Source organism: Miniopterus schreibersii (assembly GCF_964146895.1).
Source record: "Miniopterus schreibersii genome assembly, chromosome: 2".
NCBI classification, from domain to species: domain Eukaryota; kingdom Metazoa; phylum Chordata; class Mammalia; order Chiroptera; family Miniopteridae; genus Miniopterus; species Miniopterus schreibersii.
In genome coordinates, this window is record NC_138102.1 from 74,972,204 (window position 1) to 74,996,807 (window position 24,604).

Sequence of the window (24,604 nt, forward strand, 5' to 3'; positions counted from 1 at the left end):
CCTTGCAAAGAGATAAGTTTGTGTGTGTGTGTGTGTGTGTGTGACATGACCAACATACAGCACAATTTTCTTTCTTTTCCTCCCTCTCCCACTATGATTGGACTGGACTGGAGTGGCCATTAATGCTTACTCCAGCCTCAGCACCTCTCCAGAGTGCCGGCACTGCTTGGGAAAGTAAGTTGTTCCTTTGGAGGGAGAATTAAACATGAGAGATTGAAAATCTAAACATTAAAATAAAAGGATTTTTATTTTAACAAAAATAAAATACATCCACTGCAAATTAATTAAACCTATTGGATGGTTCATGGCAACTGGTCACTTTCTCCCCGAATTTTAGGTCTTCCTGGTTAGAGAAGGTAGGTGTATGAGTTCCCGAGGGCTATCATGACAAATTACTGAAAGCCTGGTGGCTTGAAACAACAGAAATTCATTCTCTCACAGTTCTGGAGGTCAGAAATTCAAAATCAAGGTGTTGATGAGGCCTCTGGAGGCTCTAGCAGAATTCTTCCTGCCTTTTCCAGCTTCTAGTGGTTTCAGATCTTCCTTGGCTTGTGGCTGCATCTCTCTAACCACTTCACATGGCCTTCTCCTCTGTGTGGATCTGTCACAGGTCTGTCATAAAAGCTGGCTTGGATTCTCTTCACTTCACTTTGTCATCTAGGAACAAACTTTGAGTTCTCCTTCAAAATTAAAGTTGATTCTCATCTGTTGATGACTCTTATGAGGATAACCATGATTTAATTTTGGGCCACCTTGATAATCCAGGATAGATTCTTCCCCTCAAGATCCTTAACTCTGTCACAACTTTTGTCATGCAAGGTAATACATAGATTCTGGAATTAGGATGTGGATATATCTTTGGTGCCACTATTCAGATTACTACACTAGGTAATTTTTTCCCCCTGTTTGATCTTATTACAGAACAAACCCTACTGCACAAAAAGTTTATTACTTTCTAAATTCCATGAGTTTTCAAGTTTTGCATCCATTCTTTCCCTTTGTTAATGACCCAAACAGAAACATGACTCGCACTGACTTCTTCCTTGGTAATTAGTTTTGCATTATCAAAATAAGCTACTCTCTCTGATTCCCTAGCAACTTAACAGTGATTCTGATCTTGTTAAAATTCAAGCTTTGTGTTTATAAGAACAAACCTGATAGATTCAAGCTTATGTCTCTAAAAGTCTGAATAAACAGCTCTGTGACTAGTACATTAGTGTAATTAGCAGGAAACTGCCCCTGATTCTCCTTAATCCACTTTGTCATCCAGGAAAAAACTCCACGATCTTCAGAATTAGAACTTATTTTCATCTTTTGATGGCTTCTGCAGGCCCTTGAGAGTTCCAAGTAATTCTCCGTGCATTGCATGCAGGAAATATGCTGTCATTTTTTGTCTTTCTCACGGCGATCAGGAGAAATAAATTGGAAAATGTGTTGAATCATTTCTCTGCCCTCTCAGGATTATCTTCTTTTAAAAGTCATTGACACTACTTCTATGCTCTAAACAAATGACTTCATTTTTCATCCAGGGATATCTGATAAAATAAAATTTCATCTCTTTATGTCAACAGACCAAGTTATACAAAGGAGGTTCTCATGGGTACTTTTCAGTGAAGTTACTGCCCATAGAGTGTTTAGAAATCCCAGATGTTCTAAAAATAATAGAAAGCCTTGAAGAGATTTTTCCTCTCCCTGAGGTTTACATATTCAGAGCTAAGGGAAAAAAAGAGGCTTTTCCCTCATCTTTCAGACATGCTTGAAGAGAGTCTTGTTCTGCTCCTTGAAAACCTGACATGCATAAGTTAGCTCTGAGAAGGAAGGACTGAGTTTTCTTCACACTTCTTGGTTAATCAAATACTAGAAACAGAGTCTCAGGTCTGGGAAGAACTTGTTCTTAGAGCAGCAGCCTTGGCCCCAGCCACTTCCCCACAGCCCCACAAAGAGGCAGCAAATAAACTGATGAACAAAATAGAAACAGAGGGGGATTGGATGCAAGAGGGCAAAAGATTAGCCAAAGAGCATATGTACGTAGCCTATGGACACAGACCACAGCGTGGTGATGGCCAGAGTGAGGGAGAGTGAGGGCTGGGTGGAGGTGGGGAAAAGGGGATATCTGTAATAGAATCAAAAAAAAAAAAAAAAAGAAGCACAGATTGCCACCTGCTGTCACCCTTGGTACTGTGGTATGAAAGTCAGATCACTGCACTGTTCTAGCCACAGTCATTGCCAGAGAGCTATGGGACATTCATACATTCATATGATGGTTCCAAGAACCTCCTTCCTCTTCATTTTCAGCAGCCTAGAGTTGTCAAGGGAGACATAATTTTCATTTCTCTCAAGTTTCAAGATTTTTGTTATTTGTGGGAGCTACAGATGGGATGAGGAAGCATTCACAGTTTCAGCCCTTGGCACCAGGCCAGGGTCAGGGCTGGGAAGGGTTGAAGTAAAGCACTAGAATCAGTGATTTCCAGGGTTGAAAGAGACTTAAGGTGAAGATGTGTCCAGAGCCAGGATGTCTTTCCTATGGCCTTTGGGCCAACAGAGGACGCTAGTGGAGTTGGGTAGGATGGGCAGGCATTGTGGACTGTTAGCAGCTTTTCAGGGTGCTGCCCTGGGTTCTAGGCCTGGTGTGACATTAACTAGCTGTGTGGAGAGATTAAGCTGCTCAGCAGGCCTAAGTTTCCATTTATTCATAAGTATCATGATGACTTTTAAGGTCTGTGACTTTCAGCAAACAAACTATATAAACAGCTAAACAAAGTCTTCCTTGTTTAGTTCCAAGGAAGCATTTACTATTTTCCATCCAGCACAACTAAATTCCTTACCAATGCATGCTATTCTCAGGCCCTAAAATAGTGGTTTTTATTTTTGGAAATCAAAAAATTATTCCATTTGACTGGAATATGGAAAGGGAACAAGAAAGTCACTAACAGAAAATGTGACCTGAAAGGGAGGCTGGAGTGGGATCATGAAGGCAGGCCAGTTGTAGACTTGAGCATGAGGAGCCACTGTCCTGGCTACCATGGTTAGGAGGACACTTCCCCACAACCCCCCCCACACATTGCTGTCTGTAGTGTGCTCAGGATACTTGAGCATTGCCCAACCAAGCATCCTCAAAGGCTATGTGGACTCTTCCCCAGATGTCTTAGAACACACTATTTGTGTAGCTCTGTCTTAGGGGTGACCAAGACAGTTGTTTGTAGGAGTGGGGATATGGACATGAAGGTTGGAGTGTCCACAGGACACAGGAGCCAAGGGTGGGGCTTGATGTTTGTGAGAGAGCTAAGGGTGGAACAAAGGCAGCTGCAGAATTCTGAGGTGGCCACATTCCAACCAGAACCCCAAGGAGTCTGAAAAGTCTGTACAAACTTATAATCTTTCCAAAGATTTAAGTAGAGACCTGAATGAAGCAAGGGAGTGAGATGACAGGCCATTCCAGCACAGGTGCTTGGAATAACAACAGGGAAGTCCTGTTGGCTAGAGATTAAGTTGTACAGATATGTAGGAGAAGCTGATCAGGTCAGGCTTTTCTAGACCAGGATAAGGATTTTTATTCTAAGAATGTTGGGAAGTCATTGCAGAGTGCCAAGCAGGGGAATAATATCATCTGATTTATTTCTTCTAAGCTTGACTGTAGGTGGAAACAGGAAGACAATTAGGTAGAATGTTACTACAGCTATTTTCATTTTACTTTTTCCAATTTATTTTTTAAAATTATTTTAGTTTTTAAAATTGTGGTAGAATCACATAATATAAAATTAACCATTTTAACCATTTTAAGTGTACAGCTCAGTGGTATTAAGTACATTCCCATTGTTGTGCAGCCATCACCACCTCCAGAACGTTTCATCTCACAAGACTGAAACCCTGTACCAATTAAACAATAATTCTTGATTTCCCCTTCCCTTCAGCCCCTGGTAAACACCCTATACTTTCTGTCTCTGTAAATTTGACTACTCTAGATATCTCATCTTAAAGGCAATCATACAATATTTGTCTTTGTGTGATTGGCTTATTTCTCTTAAAATGTCTTTAAGGATCATCCATGTTGTAGAATATATCAGAATTTCCTTCCCTTTTATGCTAAATAATATTCCGTGGTATGTATATTCCACATTTTGTTTATCATTCAACAGTCAATGGACACTTGGGTTGCTTCCACCTTTTGACTACTGTGAATAATGCTACTGTAAACATGGGTGTACAAATATCTCTTCAAGGACCTGCTTTCAATTCTTTGGAGTATATAGTCAGAAGTGGAATTGATAGATCACATGATAATCCTATTTTTGATTTTTTGAGAAACCATCATACTGTTTTTCATAGTGGCTATAACATTTTACATTCCTAACAGCAGTGTAAGGAATGTAAATTTCCCCACATCCTTGACAACACTTGTTATTGTCTGTTGTTTTTTGTTTTTGTTTTTGTAATAGCCATCCTAATGGGTATGAAGTGGTGTCTCATTGTGGTTTTGATTTGCTCTTCCTTACTGATTAATGATACTAAGTATCTCTTCATGTGCTTATTGGCCATTTGTATATTTTCTTTGGAAGAATGTCTATTCAAGTCCTTTGGCCATTTTTATATTGGGTTGTTTGTTCTTGTTGAGTTGTAGGACTTTTATTTGTGTTCTGGATATTAATCCCTTATCAGATATGTGATTTACACATATTTTCTCCCATTTTGTGAACTGCCTTTTTACTATGTTGGTAGTATCTTTTGATGCCCAAAAGTTTTTAGTTTTGATGAAGTCTAATCTGTCTATTTTTTCTTTTAAAACTTGTGCCTTTGGCATCATATTTAAAAAATCACTGTCAAGCTTTCTCCCTATTTTCTTCTAAACAGTTGTAGCTCTTTATAGGCCATATAATTTTCTTTACAACAAGACTACACTATTTTGATTACGGTAGTTTTGTTCCATTTGTTCATAAGACTTTTAAGGTCTGTGACTTTCAGCAAACAAACTATATAAACAGCTAAACAAAGTCTTCCTTGTTTATTTTCAAGGAAGCATTTGCTATTTTCTATCCAGCACATCCTGTCCTTTGTATATTCTCAAATGTTATGGGCAGAGATGTTGATCATACTCTGTTAACCATGATTGTGAAAGGGGGAAGGGCACCTAATAGGAATAGGATCATAGCTGTTTAATGATTATTCATCTTACTAATATGGATAAGAAGTTTTCCTACAGACCCTGGAAAACTGGAGGATGTGTGGCAAGAAGAAAAGCAGAGCTGGAAAAAGATGAGAGACACATTGGGGCTTGGATGGGTCCATTGCTCAGAAAAGAAAATGCATTTATTAGTTCTAACAAGGTTTTATTTTTTTGTATATGGAATCTTTAGGGTTTTCTACATATAAGAGTATGTCATCTGCAAAAAGATGTATTTTACTTCTTTCTTTCCAATTTGGGTGCCTTTTATTTCTTGCCTAATGTTTCTGCATTCTATTCTAGAAATGATGAGGATTTTCATGGGGTTACAGGAGGGAAGAAACAGTTGGACTTGAGACATATTTTGCAGGTAGAACAAATGGAACTTGTTGGCTTGGATGCTGGTGGTAGAAGAATGAGAGAAGTTAAAGATGACTTCTTGGTTTATGGACAGATTAACGGGTCAATCATTGTGGTGCCATTTGATTGGGTGGTATGATAAGGAAGGTATGCTTGGGAGGGGAAGAGAAAAGCTCTGTTTTGGACATATTAAATTTGGCCATGGATATGGATAATGTAGACATAGATAAGAGAATACAGTCAGAAGACAGACTTTTGGGGAAAGCTCACATTTAGAAAAGAGGTGGAAGAAGAGGCATCAGAAAGGAAGGCAAAGAGGAAGCAACTCATGGGGCAGAAAAAGAACCAGGAGGATCAGAGAAACAAGGAGAAAAAGTTTCAAGAAAGTGGCATTGGTTATTTGTATAACCACTTGGGGAGAGAGGGTGAAGATGAAGGCAGAACCTTTTATACGAGCAATGAAGCAGTCATTGGTAGTCTTCCACAGAGCAATTTCAGCAGAATGGGTAAGGTCTCCTCTCCACCTGAGGGCAAGTAAGCTGAAAAAGCAAATGGGTGATGGGAAGTGCTCTAAACAGACCTCAAGTGCTATTCACTTAAGGCTAAAGTGTTGATGTTACTGTTGTCATGGAAACAAAAACCAGTTAGGAGAACTAAAAGCCATTTAAAACTGCTGACTCCAGCCCATTACATCCCCTTGATTGACAGTAAAAGATGGTGATATAAACAGTCATTAGAGAGTTAGAGCAAATCTAGGTTTCTTCCTTTTAGATACAGTTCCTAACTGGAAATCTTTCCTTTTTCTGAAAAGGAAGCCAGCACCAACACCCACACCCAGTTTCTATAAAGCGCAGATGGCCCACTGACCAAAAAGTTCCTTATTCTCTTGCTATTGGCTGACACTGTTTATAAAGTACAGTTTGCTCTTTCACTTTTTTTTTTTTTTAAATGAGCAAGCTGAATTACTGGGAGGAGGAAGGCCGGCGAGACAGAAGACGGAAGCCAAGGCAGCTGAAAGAAAGAAACCTCCGGTGAGCATTTTTATCTTTGCTTTTGTTAATTCACTGTTGAGAATTATGCCTTGCTTATCACTTCATACATAGTCAGAAGAAGAATTTTTGAAAAGTTATTTTTGCTTGACTATAAAATTTTTTTCTACCATATACATAGTAGTTTAGAAAATATTAGTAAAGTACAAAAAAGTAGAAGGAAGCAAAAGCCACAGATGAGATAGCCTCTATTGATGTTTGAGTGTGTGTGTGGGGGGGTGTTTTGTTTACATTTTTGTGTGTGTGTGTTTCTGTGTCTAGCTTTAGTTTGATTTTGATAGTTGTGTTCATATGGTATGGATATATTTATATTTATTTTTTCCACATGTCCATAAATTCTTGATAGTCACAATTTAAAATTGCTGGACAATATTGCATCAAAGAGATTTACTACACTTTACTATACCTTAATTTTTGACTGTATAGCATCTTTCCTATTTTTCATAGATGGATCATTTTATTATGTAAGATGTATTTTTCCATTCAGGGTCTCATTTTGTGGGGTCTCATATTTGAGAATGTAGATTTCACTGGTATTATTCAGAGACACAATGAGAGGGAAAGAGTGTGTGAGAGGATGTGTTTGTATCTGTTTATTACCCCTTTGGAATCTCAATCAGTGGTTCTCTACTCTAACTGCACATTCAACCTGATACTGAGGAGATTAGAAAATTACCCCTAGAAAAGGTGAGACTTAACTTTTGAAGATAAACCAGTCATCTGTAGTAGTTTCTTACCTTTCTTTTTTCCAAAAATTTCCCAGGTGGTTCTAATGGCCAACATAATAACAACTGACCTAAGTTGTTTTCTAATACATATTTTCTTGTCTCTAACACATACCTGAGAGTAATACATATCAAGGGAAAGAGAGGTACAATTCCAAGAAAGCCACCTAAATCTCCCTTTTAACACTGTATTAACAATGCAAGAGTAATTTGTGGGAAAAATAAGACTTCTAGAAATTTCTATCATCCATCTCAATGACATAAACTGTTGAGATGAGAATCTTCTTGAGAGTTTCAGTTTACTAATGATTTTTAAAAATGTACTTATTTCCAGTGTATTGGTGGTTAAAAGTTAAAGACATTGAATGTTCTAGATGTATCAAAATTTAGCCCAGCATCTGTTAGTATTCTGCCTCCCTACCCACCTGGGGTCCTAAGGTTTCATCATCTAAGCAACACCTGTTCTAGAAGTAAGCTGCTACACTTTTGCAATGTAACTTATCTGTGTGTGTGAGGATCACCTCGGGCATTTAAAAAAATGCTGTGTATTCATTCCAGGCTCAGGGATTCCTCTTGCTTTTCTAGTTTGTCTTGCACACCAGACATCTGAGGTGTGCTAGTCCCCAAGGCTAGGCCTGGAAGATGAAAGTCTAACAAGGGCTGGGCTTGTGTAATTAGCCAGTGAGCTCTGGTTAACGCAGCATCCAAGCCGGGTAATGTAGAGAAAAGAAAGCCTTTGCCTGGGTTGCTCAGCTTTGCAACAGAGCCTTGTCAGATCCTGTGAAACCCACAGCACTCTCTATGCTTTTCTCGGGATGTTACCCACTGCCTTCTTTGTATTGCAGTTACTTATGTAAGGGTCTCATCCTTTTACTGGACACAGAATGCTTGAGCATGGAGTCCTCACAGAAAAGCCAGTACATGGGCTCCATTAAGTATAAATGTGAAGGTGTAAATAAGTAAATTCATCAATGAATGTGGACACTAGTTAACAGCTTATGTTTATCCCTTTTGAACCTATTAAGCTCTTTATATTAATTGACCCATGGAAAAAATGGTACCATATTTTAAGGAAAACTTCTTCTGTTGGATTGATGAGTTGGTGGCAGTTATGGGTTCATCCTTTTGACAAAAAAAGTAACGGGGGCCTGAGCACTTTGAGTCGAAGAATCCCAAAGTTGGAAGGGTCTTTAGGAAAAGCCAGGGCCAGGCTTGGAAGCTTTTTGCATCTTCAGGGTTTCAAGAAGAGGTTTCAAAGAAGAGGGAAAGCAAATCTGAGGGAGAACAAGGAGGAAGTAGATTTTACTGAGGGGAGCTCTGGGGAGAGAAGATACTAGATGACAAGATCCAAATTGTGAGAAACCTGGTGTTGAACTTTATTCCAACGTGATGATGGGATGATGGGTTTTAAGCAGAAGAGTACTCGTTTTGGAAAGGTCACTTTGGCGACCACGTAGAAAATGGATTGAGAACAGCAAGAGTAGAAGCTGGGAGCCACTCAAGAGACTGTGTTCTCTGCCGTCCAGGTGAGAGACAACACCTCTGCTAAGAAAGCCCTGAGCTGTCCTGTGACAGAGGGAGGAGTGGAGACAGGTGGGTAATGAGGCCAGGTCTGCCTCAGGGGAGACACTGGGCAGCAGGATGGTCGGGGGGGGGGGGGGGGACAGGAGGAGCTGGCAGTTTGCTTTATTCCTTGCTCTCTCCTATTTAGGTTCAGATGCCCACTGCCCCCAGGCTACTGGCCGTTGCCTAGGGCTTTGCCTGGACAATTCCCTGGTTTTCAAAATTTCCAGACATATGGAAACGTTCTCTCCTTATCTGTTTGGTTCTTACTATCTTTCACGTATTTTATACTAAGTATTCTGAAAAGCTCTTAGGCATTCCTTTCCTGGACAACAGAAATGCAACAGGAATGGCAATGCACTGGATGCGTACGATGTGCCAGGCTCAGTGCAGCTGTGTGGGAAGCTTTCACCCGTGTTGCCTGCCCTGGCCCTCTCAGTAACACCCCGAGGGTGAGTACTTGCTAATGCTCACACAGTTGGCAAGGGGTAGAGCCAGGATTTGGATTCTGTTGAGATTTACTTGCCAAGGGTTTTCATGATATCACAATATCCCTGTGTCGTTCTAGGAAACATAGGATGTTTAACAACCTACCTTTGTAAATAATTCCTTTGCTCAAATAAATAAATGTGATGCCTAGATAGGAGGGAAGAGGAAGAGAGGGAGTTTTCATTTGAATAAGTGGGCTTTGGGGGAGCCCCCGAGTTATATCATTTAGTCACTTTGATTGTGGATGGAGAGAGTCCTTTTGCTGACACAATCCATAGGAAATTATTGGAAGGAGTAGGGCAGTGGCCTCTGAGAAAACACTTGCTGATTTACTTTCTTCTTCTGTGTTTGAAATCATAAGACCTGGGAATCAAGACTCAAATGCGAATGATTCCGAGGCATTGCTTAGATCAGAAAGTGGGTTAGTGATAGATGCCTCCAATCTTCCTTAATACACTAATGAAATATACCACGAAAATGGCAACAATTTGTTGAAATAGTTTTATAACATTAAATTCATAATCAGTATCATGGGCTCATATGTCCTTTTAAAAAGGAAGAGCTGAAGAAAGTTATGAAAGCCAGAGAAAAGACAGTACTTAATCAAAATAATGCTTAAAAAAATGAAGTCATATCTTCAAGGAGTTCTCCTTACATGGTAAAAGTTTTCTCTGTGTTGAATATGCGTTTGTTTGTTTATTGTGGTGGTTGAGTGTTGGATGAACGTGGAAGAAAGCTAGCTTTTGGAAAATGTTAAGAGAATGAAATGAGGGGATTTAGCAAAGACGGAGGTGGGAAGGGATGTCAGGGATAATGCATCCCCCTCATGGAGGCAGAGAGAGGCACCCTCATGTGCTCAGATGCCAACCTTCAGCTCCTGCTGCGTCCTGGGGATAAGTTGTTCTTTGGGAGCATTTGTCCCTTCAAAATAACATAGAAAGAATCAAATTGTGAAGCAACTCCAATTTTAAGAGATAGTTATCCCCAACTGTGTCCATAATCTGTCGGCACCTTTTCACACAGTGAAATTCTCAAGAAAGGAACTTCAGAGGGGAATGTGCAGACTAACCAGTCAAGCAAACAGAGGGGACATCTGTCAGAGAAGGACAGAAAAAAAAAGATTGCTAAGCTAGCAGCCCAACACTGATACTTAAACGATCTGACATTTTAGCCACACCAGAATTTTCCAAATTGTTACTTTTTACCTGCGCAGCTCTTTGCCCAAATGGCAGCTCTGGCGATGCACATCTTCTGATGGTGCTTCTCCTTCCATCTGTCCATGTATGCTTGCTGGTGGTGGCTGTTGTTTCACCACACATTCTGTGGTCTAAGCAAAGTTCTCCTTTTAGTGGAAGAAAGCCATAGCTGATGTGTGCTGCATGTCCAGCCCTACCCTCAGACTGGGCAATATTTCAAGAAAGCCCAGCAGCCTTTGGCAGAGTCCAGGTGAGGAGGCTCAGGTGGCTCCTTGGGTTCTCAGGAGTCAGGGAAAGTGCTAGAAGGAAAGGGAGGCAGATGCAAGCTAAAGGGCAGGCATGGATGGGCAGCTGGGAGAAATAATTGAAAAGCTGACAACTACAATGACTCCAAGAAAATGTTCTAATTATAAAACTATCATAAGTCATGTCTTTAGAACTAAAATAGGAAATCAAGTTCATGAAATTCAGAAGTTATTTGGGGGATTCTTGAACTTGCACTGAGCATTCTGAAATTTAGTCAGGAGGTGGGTCTGAGAAAGCAACCAGTCACCAATATCTCCCTTCCTACTAGATCCATCCTGGTGGATTCCTGAGAAATCTGAGGCGAGATGGTGAAGGGAGACTGGAAAGTTTGCTTATAAAAGAAGCCAACCAGATTAGGGCATTACAGGGAGAAACTGCTCAGTGCACTTGGTCTCCCACAGGGATTCTCTGCCTGTCGTGACAATTGCTTGTGAAAGCCTTCCTGCCCTTGCTGCAAGATCTCACACAGGTCCTTTCCTGATGGAAAACAAATTCCAAAGACTGTTCCTCAGGGGCTTCAATTTACCCCAGGATGCCATGGTAACGCCATGAGCAACACAGAATTTTCTGTCTGTTAAGCTCCAGGGCGAGTCAAGCACCATTTGGTTGAGATCTGGGAGGTAACAGCTTTATGAGCTTTACAACTTCCAAATGTGGAGTCCTAACCAGAGGACAAAAATGAAACAATAAAACTCTGCATAGACCCAAGATGGGAAACTTCAGTCATCTTGCAGGGTGAATAATCAGGCCTGAGGAGTGTGGCTAAGAAGTCCCTCTGGGCCCCAGAGTTGTTGAAGAGAAGCTCTGCAGGACAGACAAAGTGGATTAAAGAATTCCCTTCTCAAGAAACTTCCAGAGCCATAAATGCTATTTAACACCTACTGGTTTTCAGCCATTCTCCAAGCATCCCTTATACCAATGGGCCCGGTGTGCTGATTTTACAGTTTTGAGGCACGGGGAAATAAAGGATATTTGGAAGGCAAAGGGGTGTTAGCTTGGTGGTGCACTTTGGGGCATTTTGAGGAACTTTGGGAGAGATAAGGTAGAAGACAGTTGGAGCCGTAGAATGATCGAAGTGCTGACTCCATGGAGATGGAGAACTGCGTGATTCACTCCCCTGCCCCCTTTTATTCTGGAAGCCTGGACACTAGCTCAGTTCCTCATTCAAAAGATGATGTAATCTCACTTCTTTTCAACTATATTTCTGTTTTTATCTCCAAGAACTAAATTCACTTTATCCTTTTGAAACAATTCTGAAAGTGTGAGATTGTTCCCAGGAGACTAGAAAGGTCAACAAAGCTTTATGTTTCCACCATGACTTTTGGGGCCTATTTCAACCAAGGGCTGAGCTAGCAGCTTGGATTTCAAGAACTAGGCACTCAATGATGCTTTCCTATTTGGAGGGGGGATATTAGTTCAGCAATCTGGGGCCTCTCAGATTTTGAGGGACAAACATGTAGAATCTTCCAATCCAGAGAGTTATATTCTGTCTGCACAACCTAGGAGAGCTAAGTCTATGAGCCTTTGCAATAATAGCAGCTGATACGTGGTGCTTTCTCTGGTCCGGCCTTGCCTCAGTGCCATGCCTGTGTCATCTCACTCAATCCTCACAACAACCTATAATGTAAGGACTATTATAATCATCATGCCCATTTTACTGATGAGCTAAAGTCAGCTGTCCAAGGTAATAGAGCTAGTGAGTGCAGGAACCAGGACTCAGATCCAGAATTTTTGCTCCTACCTGCTGCCCTGCTGTTTCTCTGCTTCACTGTCATGCCTTTTGCCATTTTTAAAATCATGAAATCATTCCTGAGCCATTTTTTAAATATTTTTACTAATGCCCTGAGATCCTTTTCACCTCTTTAATCATTTCTCTAAACCCAACTTTGGGGTTTAATCATAACAATTCATATTGCTGAGTGATCACCTGTGTAAGTTACATACATCCATTATGCCATTTACAGATCAGGAAACTTAAGTCTGAGAGAAGATGTTATTTACCCAAGATCCCCAAACTTGTAAATGACAGATTTGGCTCATGACCTTACACCCACTCCCTCCTGTGATCATTTCTAAGAACCTTTAAAGAGAATGTCCTATTTGCCATTTATAATATACAGTAGCTCTGGGAGCTAAAATCCCAGTTATGCTCTAAAGATGTTAGATAAAATAAAGAGTATTATTGGGGGAGGTTGTGAATTGCAGGGTGGGTTATTAAAGCAGAAGCCTTTTACTATGGAGAATTGCAAATCCCCAAGGACATGGTAGGTCGACAGAGACATAAGGAAGGAAGGAGTGGCCTAATGGGGCTGTGCTTTCACTGGGACCATCAAATCCTGTGATTCTGTGTCTAACACACAATTTATGAGCCTGCAATGGCAACCTTCATTTGTCTAGTGATTAAGAGTTTACCAAGTTCTCCTAATAGGTGCTTGGCATAATAAGGATGCAAAATCAATATAGGAGTGTCCCTTTCTCCTGCAAATCTCATCAATGTGATGTGTCTGCCTGAAATCTATCCATCAAAGCACATGAAGAACCAATCTTAAACTGCAGTGGTTAATTCACAAGTGATGTCGGAATGATAAAAAAGGTAGAGGTCCTTGGGAAGCATCGGTTTGATGAAGTGACACACAGAAGGCAGTGTGGATTAAGAAGAAGAGGATTTGGCTTGTCAAGAGTTAGGCACTTTGCAGAATGGGAGAAGGGAAAAGCGAGAGACAGAAGAGAGCAGAGGGAAAGGCACAGGAACATGCATGAGCAAGTGCACATCCAGGTCTGGGCTGCCTGGTTTTGAGGAGCAGTGAAATAATAACAATAATGCTACCTACACAGTTTTCACAGTGTTTTATATCTGTTACTACATTTGTTCCTCTCAGAAACCTCCTCAGATATTGGGTTGAGGGATATTGTTATCCTCATTTTACAGATAAGCTTCCCCAAGAAGCTAAGTCATGTGTTAGCCAAGGCCATTCATCAGGCTCCCCCAGCTCTTCCTCCCCAGCTCTAGACGGCAAAGGGACAGTTCTATTTGCATGTTTCATAAATGCCTCAAAATCAAAATGCCCCAAGTTTTCTCCTAAACTGTAACTCTCATTTCTTTGTATCTCTCAATCTCACCCAGATATGTCCACCTTTTCTGCTCTGGAAAATCATAAGAGCATCCCTACCAGTTTCTCTGAACTTAGGCTTGCTTCTTTCCAAAGTGTTCTCTATCTGCTGCCAAAATCACCCCTCTAAAATACAAAAGCTGCTTTCCACAACTCCAGGGCACTCATTGCTCTCAGGATAAAACCCAAACTCCTTAGTGTGCATGTAGGTCACTCTCAAACCACTCAGCCCATCTTGACTTCCCTTTCATGTTTCACCTAGACTATATTACTTGCAGTTTCCCAAACTTGCCATGTGCTATCAGCAATTGTTCTTTATGCATCTTTTTAATTTTTTAAATAAATTTATTTTTATTCATTTCAGAGAGAGGAAGGGAGACGGAGAGAGAGATAGAAACATCAATCGGCTGCCTCCTGCGCGCCCCCCACTGGGAATCGAGCCGGCACCCAGGCATGTGCCCTGGCTGGGAATTGAACCATGATCTCCTGGATCATAGGTCGATGCTCAACCGCTGTGCCACACCCAGCAGGGCTCTTCATGCATCTTATGACTCTGTCCTGAACCCCTGATCACCTCTCCATAGCCAACCTTTCCCGTCTTGTTCCCAAGACTGTCTGGGACCACCCGCACAAGTTCCCATGGCACTCATTAAATTTCATTCTGATAGCCCTTCTTACCTTGCTTTGTCTCTTACCTTTTCCCTTGTCTATTCACCACTCTGGAAGCTGTGATTGTGTCTTCGTCTTCACATACACAAGACCTCACAGTTGACCCTTGAACAACATGATTTTGAACCGGATGGGCCCACTTATACGTGGATTTTTTTCAAGAAATACATACAGTACTGTAAATGTATTTTCTCTGCCCTATGATTTTCTTAATAACATTTTCTTTTCTCTAGCTTACTTTATTGTAACAAGAGTATATACTTATAACACAAAATATGTGTTGACTGTTTGTTATTGTTAAAGCTTCCTGTCAGCAGGCTATTAGTAGTTATGTTTTGGGAGAGTCAGAAGTCGGCACCCTCAGCCCCCACATTGTTCAAGGGTCAGCTGTGTATTCTGCTCAGAGAGGCAGGACAGCATTGTGATTGATAGCTGTCAACTGGGTTCAGGCCTATCCGACCACTAGCTGACAAGTGAACTTGGACACACACACTATTCCATGTCTCTGCACTTCGGGTTTTCTCATCTATAAAATGACCGATTCAGAGTACCTAGGGCTATTTGAGGATTAATTGAGTTAATACACAAAGGAGCTCTGCAGAGTGCCCACCACAGAGGGAATGCAGTACAGGTTTCTTATTGCTCCCTCTTGAAAGAACAAGCATTTGTGGCTTGAGGTGGAGGTGGAGATAGAGGTGATCTGATAGAAGAAATATACTTTCCCTGAACCCCTAGACTGGTTTGTCCAAAGCTGGGGAACTTGCAGTGAGGGATAGTGAGGGTGGCTAATGAGATCAGACAGACAAGGACCCTGATGTCAATTTACTAGAAGAATTTTCAGTGTGGGAGTTAGAAGACCCAGAAACAGTGACCAAACAGAGGACTCAGAACGTTACCTGTCGCATTCAGGGAGGCTGCTGGCATGGCAGGTCTACCAGCTCTTCTGACAAGGTGCTGACAGGTTCCACGCTCCTGCCCTTTCCCTCGGGACTGCTCTGCACAAAATGCCATCACTAATGCCTTGTAAAGATTATGCACACTGCACCAACCTTGACTTTCCAGAACATTATCTGTTTTTTAGCAGTTTACCACAATGTCACAGAAGTTGGTTGTCTAATTGCACATTGCTCGCTGCCCTTCTAGGTATGTCCATGTCAGTGTGTCTGAGTGCCTCAGTCTTGAGGTTCTGAGCGCAGGTCACAGGTCCAGATCTAAGAACTAAAGGTGAGCATATCTGTGGGCTCAGAGTCCCAGTCAGTGCTGACAGGTGGGGAGGATTCTGTGACAAGGTCTAATGATCTCCTGTGAATGCATCAAAAAATATATTTTTCTAAGTAAAAAGAAAATAACTTTTGTGAGGTTTGGGAGGGTTGCAGCTTTACTATGACCACGAAAACAGGCTAAGCATCAATGTAAGCTATTCACCCTCCTCAGATTTCAAGTGGCCAGGCAGCATGTTTGGATTTCTCCGTAGCTGAAGAATGACATCACCACATGCTGCTGATTCTCACTGTTTCTTCATTATCAGTAAAACTGCAGGAGACAAACCCTTAATTCTCTCTTTGTTCCAAGTCCACTTGCAGTACAGAAAGCCATGCACACTCTCTCCTCTCCCTCTAAAGCAGTGGAAATTATACTTTCAATTTATTTCCAAATTTCCCTTGAATTTCCCTGTTCATATATTTCTCAGCTTCCTGTCACATACTTAATTGGTCTGGCTGGTTTTTACAGCCACATCTAGCAGACAATTTTTTTCCTTTTCTTTTTCTTTCTTTTTTACAGTCTAGTGAAAGGTTGCAGTGTGGTGTAGTCAAATGTATTTTGTATTGGCAGGAAGGAGCAATGAAAATGTTTTAAAGGTTTCTCAAGAGAAAGTGTTGAACTAAATGGAATTTTGGTTCTGAGCTGGCCCTGCCTTTAGCCTGTAGTTGTTAGTTAAATAAGGCTTCTAGGAAGAGTGTTTGTATTTATTTATTTATGTATTTATTTATGTATTTATTTATTTATTTATTTATAGCTTTACAGGAGTTAAGATGCTCTTGGAATCAAAGCCCCTGACTCTGTAGTTATCTTCTCCCTACAGCCCGGGCTGGTTGGCAGTCATCAACCACTTCCACTTCCCTGCATCTCCTTAGGAGGCCAAGAACAAATCCTAATCTAAGGCAGAGGAACTGAAACAACTGTGAGAGTCAGTGTTACCCTTGGAGATGATCTGATCTTGATCTTGTGCCTTGATTCTAAAATTAAGCATCTCTCTTGTTCCTGAGGTTTGGTCCCCACCTCATTAGGGAAAATGGACAACTGTCTTAGCATCTGCAGTCTGACTCTCTGTGTCCAAGGCTTTGTCAACCATTTGGGCTCTCCAAGACCCAGGACCTGCCTGCACTGGCCCGGTCTAATGAGAAGGGCAGCCTGGGGTGTAGCAAACCTTTAGGGACACTGTCAGCTACAGATGCTGTGGGGAAGTCTTCCTCTCGGGTCTAAAGTCCTCTCCTTGTATGGTGGCTTGGCAGTAAAGGGCCTGGCTGCTTGCACACTGACCTCCCCGTGAGTTCTTCCTTCCTCCTCAGTTGCTCAAGGAGTCCCTAAGGTCTGTTTTTGGTCCCCCACACTCATCAACTCCCTGGTGGATCACCTGTTACCATCTTTTTTTATGGCCTCTTGTCTGTGGTTATACCTGCTCATTTCCATGCTCTAACTATGTAAGAGACCTTCCCACAGCATCTGTAGCTGACAGTGTCCCTAAAGGTTTGCCGCATCCCAGGCTGCCCTTCTCATTATAATTCACAAGTTTTGCTGGTCTTGAGATGGGAGAGGTGTTGGTCTTCATGGTCAAAATATTTAAGGATTTGACTGGCTTCAAGTCTATTTGAACTAATTCAGACTTTTCCTTGGCCTCTTAGATGTAGTTTTCTTTAGGGTTCTATCACAATTCTGGCTCTAAAATCAGGCTTTTTAAGACTAAAGAGGTTCTATATGGCCATAGGAACATGTTTCTATCCTTTTCAAAAGAGCCCATTTGTAATGAAACACTTCCATGAAAATTTATCTAGCTGGTCACACACCAGTCTTAGTTTCCTTGTGTTGTCTCCTCTCCTGTCCCCTAGGCTCTGTATGTTAACCCTGATTCTAGTGCTATGCCCATTCAGAGCTGACACATAATTTTGACATCTAATCCAACTCCATGTTTGCCTCATGGATTTGGTTTGTGCATGCTGCCTGTATGACCTCTAGCATTTCAACATTGTACTTCCTGATTTGGGGTTTGATCCTTCTGTCTTGGCCCCTCTGATCAATAAGAACTTTAGTTCTCTACAAAATTGGTTAAAACTCTATCTCCAAGTTTCTTACCTTGCTGTTTTCCCTTTCCCAAGTCAGGCTTACAGACTTCCCATCTCTTCATGACTATCTTCCTGAACTCTATCTGCAGCCTTGACCTGTTTTCTAAGTCCTAGAATATGTGCTCCTCATCCAGCTAATGGCCTCACTATCCTTCTTATAACCCAAATAGAAACCTCAGATTTGCTGTTGAAACAGATCAAAAGGACAGAGTCATTATCAATGCAATCAGCATTAAGGCCCTGGGGTCATCTCAGAAATAGGATGTGGCCCTAGCTCTGCACATGAGAAATTTCATCTTGCCATATCTACTCCTAAGTCTCAAGAAATCAATATGCACAAACCAAACTCAGACGGGACAAATTTTTAACCCAGAATTCTGATTTGTATATTTATAATGGGGGATTCTACTTCTCCTTTATTGGAATCTTCCAGTTCACAGTCCATACTTCAAGAGAGATATAAGAAGATGGGTTTTCAAAAGATTCCTGGTAGGCATAGACTTGGAGTAAAGGAATGGAGTGATGTTTGAGAGATTTTCATCATAAACATGTCAGAATAATCTGAGAGTAATCGGTATTTCTGTAAAATATGCTTTTCTAGCAAACACCAAGAAAAATCTACATTTTACACTTCTATGAATGTGAGAATTGAGGTCATCAACTCATTCTCATGGTTAGTGGGATGACAGATATTGAAGCTAGATCATTTATTATTCATTCAAGAGAGTGAAGCAGCTCAGGAACACTTACCAGTGTTCTGGAAGCACTCCCTCTCTCTTTCTTATTTAATCCTTATAACTCTATGAAATAGATGTTTTATATCCCTGTTGTGGGTTGAATTACATCCCCCCAAAAGATAAGTCCAAGTCCTAAACCCAGGTAACTGTGAATATAACCTTATTTGGAAATAGGATCTTGGCAGATTTAACTAGTTAAGATGAGGTCATACTAAACTAAGATGAGCCCTACCTCAATGAGTGGTATTCTTTTAAGAAGAGGATAAGACACAGATTACATAATGAGAAGATAATAGGAGGACATGAGAAAAACACAATGTGACAGAATCAAGAGATTAAAGTGATGAATCTGCAAGCCCAGGAATGACAAGGATTGCTGGTAACCACCAGAAGCTAGAAAAAGCAAAACAGGATTCTTCCCTTGAGACCTCACAGGAAGCATGACCCTGCTAACTCCGTGATTTCAGACCTTCTAGCCTCCAGAACTGTGAGAGAATAAATGTCTGTTGTTTTAATCCACTCAATTTGTGGTACTTTGGTAAGGCAGCCCTAGGAAATTAATACAATCTCCATTTTATAAATGAAGTAATGGATGCCCAAAAATGCTAATGTAGTCCAAGATAAATGCTTAGAGTTCCCTGACTCCAAACACTTGAACACTTGCTTGTTGATTTGGCCCATTAGGTGTGTGTGCGGGGGGGGGGGGGGTCTCTTTCTCGTCTATCAAAATTATCTTCCAGATAGATTATATAATATCAGCATTTCCCAAGTAAGACTGTGTAGAACATTATTTTTGTAGGATAATATGTGTTAATGTGCAAAAAAATTTTCAAAGTAAAAAAAAAAAAGGGAGGGGTACTCTGTATAAATCAGACTTTTACCCCCCTGCAGGACCCCTATAGAATCTTTAACATGAATTATGAATCTCCAAGGGAGGAATTCTAGAGCTTGCTGCGTTTCTCAAGCTGATTTGAACATGGAAGTCGTATCACAGAGCATCTCATGGAACTCATGTTCCTTCTAAGAGACTTTGAGAATTGTCAAATCAAAGAAAAAACAGCTTTTATTATTTTTTTGACATCATTTACATGCAAACTATGTTTTCTGAGTCATATCTTCACATAGATCTCTGAAGGATAATTGAAAAGCATCAATACTGCATCAGAAATATACTTACAGACTACCTTTTGGTAGGTTAATTTAATGTTTTGCCATACCTCTTTTATTCTTTAGATTATTAAATGGATTCTCACAGTCAGTGTCTTCTTGTCCAAGGGCATTAGGAACATGCCTGTAGTTGAACAAAGTTGGATTTATTGTATCAAAAGAGAATGCACACCTTGGGAAACTGGGATGTCTCAGAAAGATGTGAGGAATTATTATAGGATTTATGCTTGTGTTAAGTAATTTGGGGGTAAGATTCAAGGAAGCAAGACATTCCAGAAACAAAAATGGTTATTAGTTCCTATAACAGACCCTGAAAAACAGACCCAGACAATGAAAAGATGTCCCCCAAAATCTACCTGTTCTTTTCTAGACATCCAGGAAGCTTCCCCACAACCCCCATCCCAGTTGTGGGCTGTTCTGTAGTATTTATGCAGTTGTAATAAGAAGTATTTGCTCTCACATAAATTTCTCTTTGGCTGGCTAAGAAATTAAAAACTATGTCATTATCCATGACAACTCTGACTAATAAATTTACATTTAAACCTAGGCTTTGTCACAGATAAAGGGGGCACTAGATAAAGTGAGACGGATTTTAATCAGTAATATACTATTTCAATAGAGAAAAAATTCCAACAAGAACTGAGCTCAGCTTTGATTTTTATAGAGGTAACTGAACGTTTTCAAAGGAGAATGATTAAACAGGGAGGGTGCTCCATGAGTCAGAGAATTGAAAAATTACAATAAGTTGGAAGGGAATGTTGGCCCACATGGCAAATGTATCTAGGTTTGCTAACTGGTGTTTACAGAGGTTAGGCTCCTACCTTCCCATAGAGGCTGGGAGGCAGGGGCCCTATCTTCAGCTGTTGGCTGGAACAAACAGTGGATTCTTTTGACAGCCTTGAGTTTTCTCAGGATATGTAAGAAGGGGGGGGGGGGTTAGGATTATCCTACAGATGTGGGCTTGAGCTATGTTAGTATTTTATTCAAGTCATTATAGGCCAAGGTGGAAATCTAGTTGAGAAGAGGGCTCAGAAGAGCCTGGCTAGAGTTTGATTAAGAACTTTTGTCAGCTTCTAGAGAAGTTATATAATTTATGACTTTTTCCGGGGTCAGAGACAAGTTTTGGATGATCCTTTACAATTGCCTTGTCTCAACACTGCTGGTAATTTAGTTGTTTGCACAGTCTGCATACCTGGGAGTCAGTTATTAGTCCTGAGTTCTTTCAGTTAGCTGTGCTTGCCTTTTCTAGAGGTTTCTGTGTATTCTTTCTAGAGAAACATGATTCACTGGAGGAGTGATAGTTCAAGATTCTGAAATTCTCTAACAATTGTCTTGCACACACAGGATAAATTAGTGTGTGGCAGGTGGATGAAAACCAGGTATCCACATAAGAAGTATCCTAGTGAGGCAAATACTATGTTGGTATTAGGAGTTTAGGAATTATTTATGACAATAGAAATGAGCCTTTTTCTTTGTCCATAGGGATTGGGGGTGAGGGCATCACTTGAAGTGGATAAATTCCTTTAGTAACATCAAACATGTCTGGCAAAGCAGGCCAGATGTCTCTGAAGAAAATAAAGGAACTGTTTTTATTCAGGATAAGCCCAGTCTTTGTTCCCACTCCTAAAGGGTTGGGTTTTGCTAATAAGGTAGTAAAACCTCAGCAGAAGCATTGTGTTGATGTGGGGTCAGTGCACAATTTTTAAAAGGTTCAGATTTGGCCATGTGAAGGGAGGGCTCAACACAAGAAAGATGGAGCCTGCCTGTCAGATGTGTAGGAGGAGGGCTCAACACAGGGACAGTGGCAGCTGAACCTCTACCTTGCCCTGAAGGCATACAACTCAGTCCCTCCAGTATGTCCCTGGCACTCTCCAAGCCACTGCCCCTCAGCCAGAGCCTAGGGACAAGCGAGTGAGTGTGTGTATGGGCCCTTGAAGAGGATGCCCAGGTCTCAAGCAACCTTCTGTCTCTACTGGACAGACAGAATCCCCACTGATTTTCACGGCCAGATGTTTCACTCCTCTTTCTGGCACTGGTACTCTAGGCTGAGGATCTTGGTGTGGGCTGGTACCCCTTTCTTTTCAGGGGGGACCTCTACAGCTGAGATATTTCTCTTGATGCTCAATTGTCACATGTGAGTGTGGGAGAAGCTCGTTCCATGTCTCTGCCCCTCCTACAAGTCTCGATGTGCCTTCTTTATATCCTTAGTTATAGGACTTCTGTTCAGCTAGTCTTCAGCCTTTCCAGATTGGTTGTTCTATAATGTAGTTGTAATTTAAAAAAAAAACAAAAACATCTTTATTGATTTCAGAAAGAGGAAGGGAAAGGGAGAGAGAGAGATAGAAACATAAATGATGAGAGAGTCATCACTGATCTGCTGCCTCTTGCACGCCCCTGACTGGGGATCGAGCCCACAACCCAGGCATGTGCCCTGACTGGGAATCAAACCACAGTCTCCTGGATCTGAGGTCAATGCTCAACCACTGAGCCATGTGTGGCTGGGCTGTAGTTGTAATTTTGATGTGGTTATGGGAGAAGGTGAACACAGAGTTTACCTATTCTGTCAACTTTACCGGAACTTTTTCAATATTCTGAGTTCATTGAGCTTTAGGTAACTAATGAATGCTCCATTGGTATTAGGTCAGGCTTTACGATTATGGTCAAATTTCACATTTGGCTGGTGCATGGTGGCATTGTTTCATAGATGTCAATTTTTTTTTTAAGTTGCAGAAGATATAATGGATTATAAGATGAAGAGCAGGGAGGTCATATTAGTTATTAATAGAGAGCTGTCCACTTCTGTAAATCAACAGCTTCTGGAGAATTTTTTAAAATCTTCAGTTTGGGGTCTTTCAAAGGAACAAACTTCCAGTTACTAGTTGAGGGAAAGTTATTTATGTCTTTTTAGTTGGTAACCATGAATTTAAACATTAAAATATTGGAGCCTTAATGCTATGCCAGTTGTTAAAGGTACCAATAAGATCCTTTCCATCAAGATTCAAGAAAAGTCTTTCTCTGATGTCCTTTCCAAAAGACCAAATATCTAGGTTTCAGATCACACAAAGGCTACTTTGGAAGATATTTTGGAAATGCATTTTTACTGCACTCATCACATTAGATTGCAATAGAACTAGGATAAAAAATTGGAAGTAATTCCCATGCATAAAGCAGCCTGTTGTTAACTTGGAAGAAGATAATTTGTGGGTCCTAGAGGAGAGTGCTCTTACTACCTGCCATCAAGGTCAGTGGAAATACTTGGGCCATTTAAAGTATAGAATTCTATTAGTTCTTATTACTTTCTCTATTTGTTGACAAGGACAGTGATGTTTCTAAGTAAAAGGTAAAGCTTTACAGTTCTTTAATGACCATATCAGTGAAATGTGTGTCTTTTTTAATGGAAAGAAAAGTTGGAATTACAAAATTAAGCATTTTTTTCTATTACAACAGAGCTCTTCAGCAAAGAAAAGTTTTAACATACTCTGAGAATACACAATAACCAAAGCACACCCATAGACCCTTGGGGATGTTCAAAGGAGCTTTGAGGTATGGTTTTCCCATGTTCGCTATCTTCACAATCTCACTGATTGTGTTGATGGCAGGTAGGGCATGCATTGGAACATCCTTAGCAATAACCTAAAATTACCCCACCAATGTTGATTTAATATCATTGCCAGCTTATCTCTGCTTCTGTAGGTAATATGAAGCAGCCTTGCTAAACTTTACTTGTATTATGGCTCTCTCTTTAAGTAACAGCAAAGCATCCTAAGGTTCTTTAATTCATTATCTATTTCATAAGGGTTCTTGTAGAGTCAGGAAATCTCTACTTCTAAAGCATTTTGAATTCATGGATAAATCCAAAATTATATAACATGTATCAGTATAGTTATTCTTTTATCTTTCTGGAAGCTGGCAAGTTTGTGTAAAGACAATTAACTTAGCCATTTGAACTTACTTTGTTTCAGGGTAAATTCAAGTCAGCGATAGCACAACCTGCTTGACAATTTCTAGTTTTTCTTTTTAAGTATGAACCAACCAACCAACAAAATTAAGTCAGGAATATCCAAGGGTGAATCTAGAAAGTCCATGCAAGGTATGGATACCTCCCTAACAGGTAACCAATCACAGGTGTCTTTTTCTACAGAGTAGAGAGGAGGGTAGCTGGGTTTAGAGTGTTATAGCAATGAATGGTGATGTTGAAGGGAAACCAACCAAATTGCACAGGAGGAGATTAGGTGATTAGCTGAAAAGTCCTGAGTTATTTCTATCATTAAAGAGCATTTGCACAGTAGAGAAACTTTTGTTTAGTGAAGACCCTAGAACTAAATTGGCTAAGTTGACTGAAGGCTTCTACAAGCCTTGCTGCAAAATAGTTACCTGTGGCTTCTGGATCCACAACTGAAATCAGCAACTGGTCTCTGATAGTTCCCATGTAATTGAGTCAGAACCCCGAGAGCTTGTTCAGACTTGTCATGACAGAAAAGGAAAAAGGACTTGTAAATCTAGAATCCAGGAAGAAAGTCTTTTGATATTTATAATAACATTCTTTGGACTGGCTGGGCATGGCTCAGTGGTTGAGCATCGACCTAGGATCTAGGAGATCCCGGTTCGATTCCTAGTCAGGGAATATGCCTGGGTTGCAGCCTCAATCCCCAGTGGGGGTGTGCAGGGGGCAGCCAATCAATGATGACTCTCTCATCATTGATGTTTCTATCTCTCTCTCTCCCCCTTTCCCCT

General features: G+C 40.8%; 1 protein-coding gene across 2 annotated transcripts in view; it reads left to right on the forward strand.

Moving 5' to 3' along the window:
• The first annotated feature begins 6,470 nt into the window (after positions 1-6,470).
• Positions 6,471-24,604, forward strand: part of CYSLTR2 (cysteinyl leukotriene receptor 2) — a 30,921-nt gene continuing 12,787 nt past the window's right edge. The window contains exon 1 of one of the 2 annotated variants that reach the window (XM_081128911.1): positions 6,471-6,549. The gene's annotated coding sequence lies outside the window, so the exon portion shown is untranslated. The remainder of the gene's footprint in view (positions 6,550-24,604) is intronic. The other variant, XM_081128910.1, reaches the window with a different exon arrangement.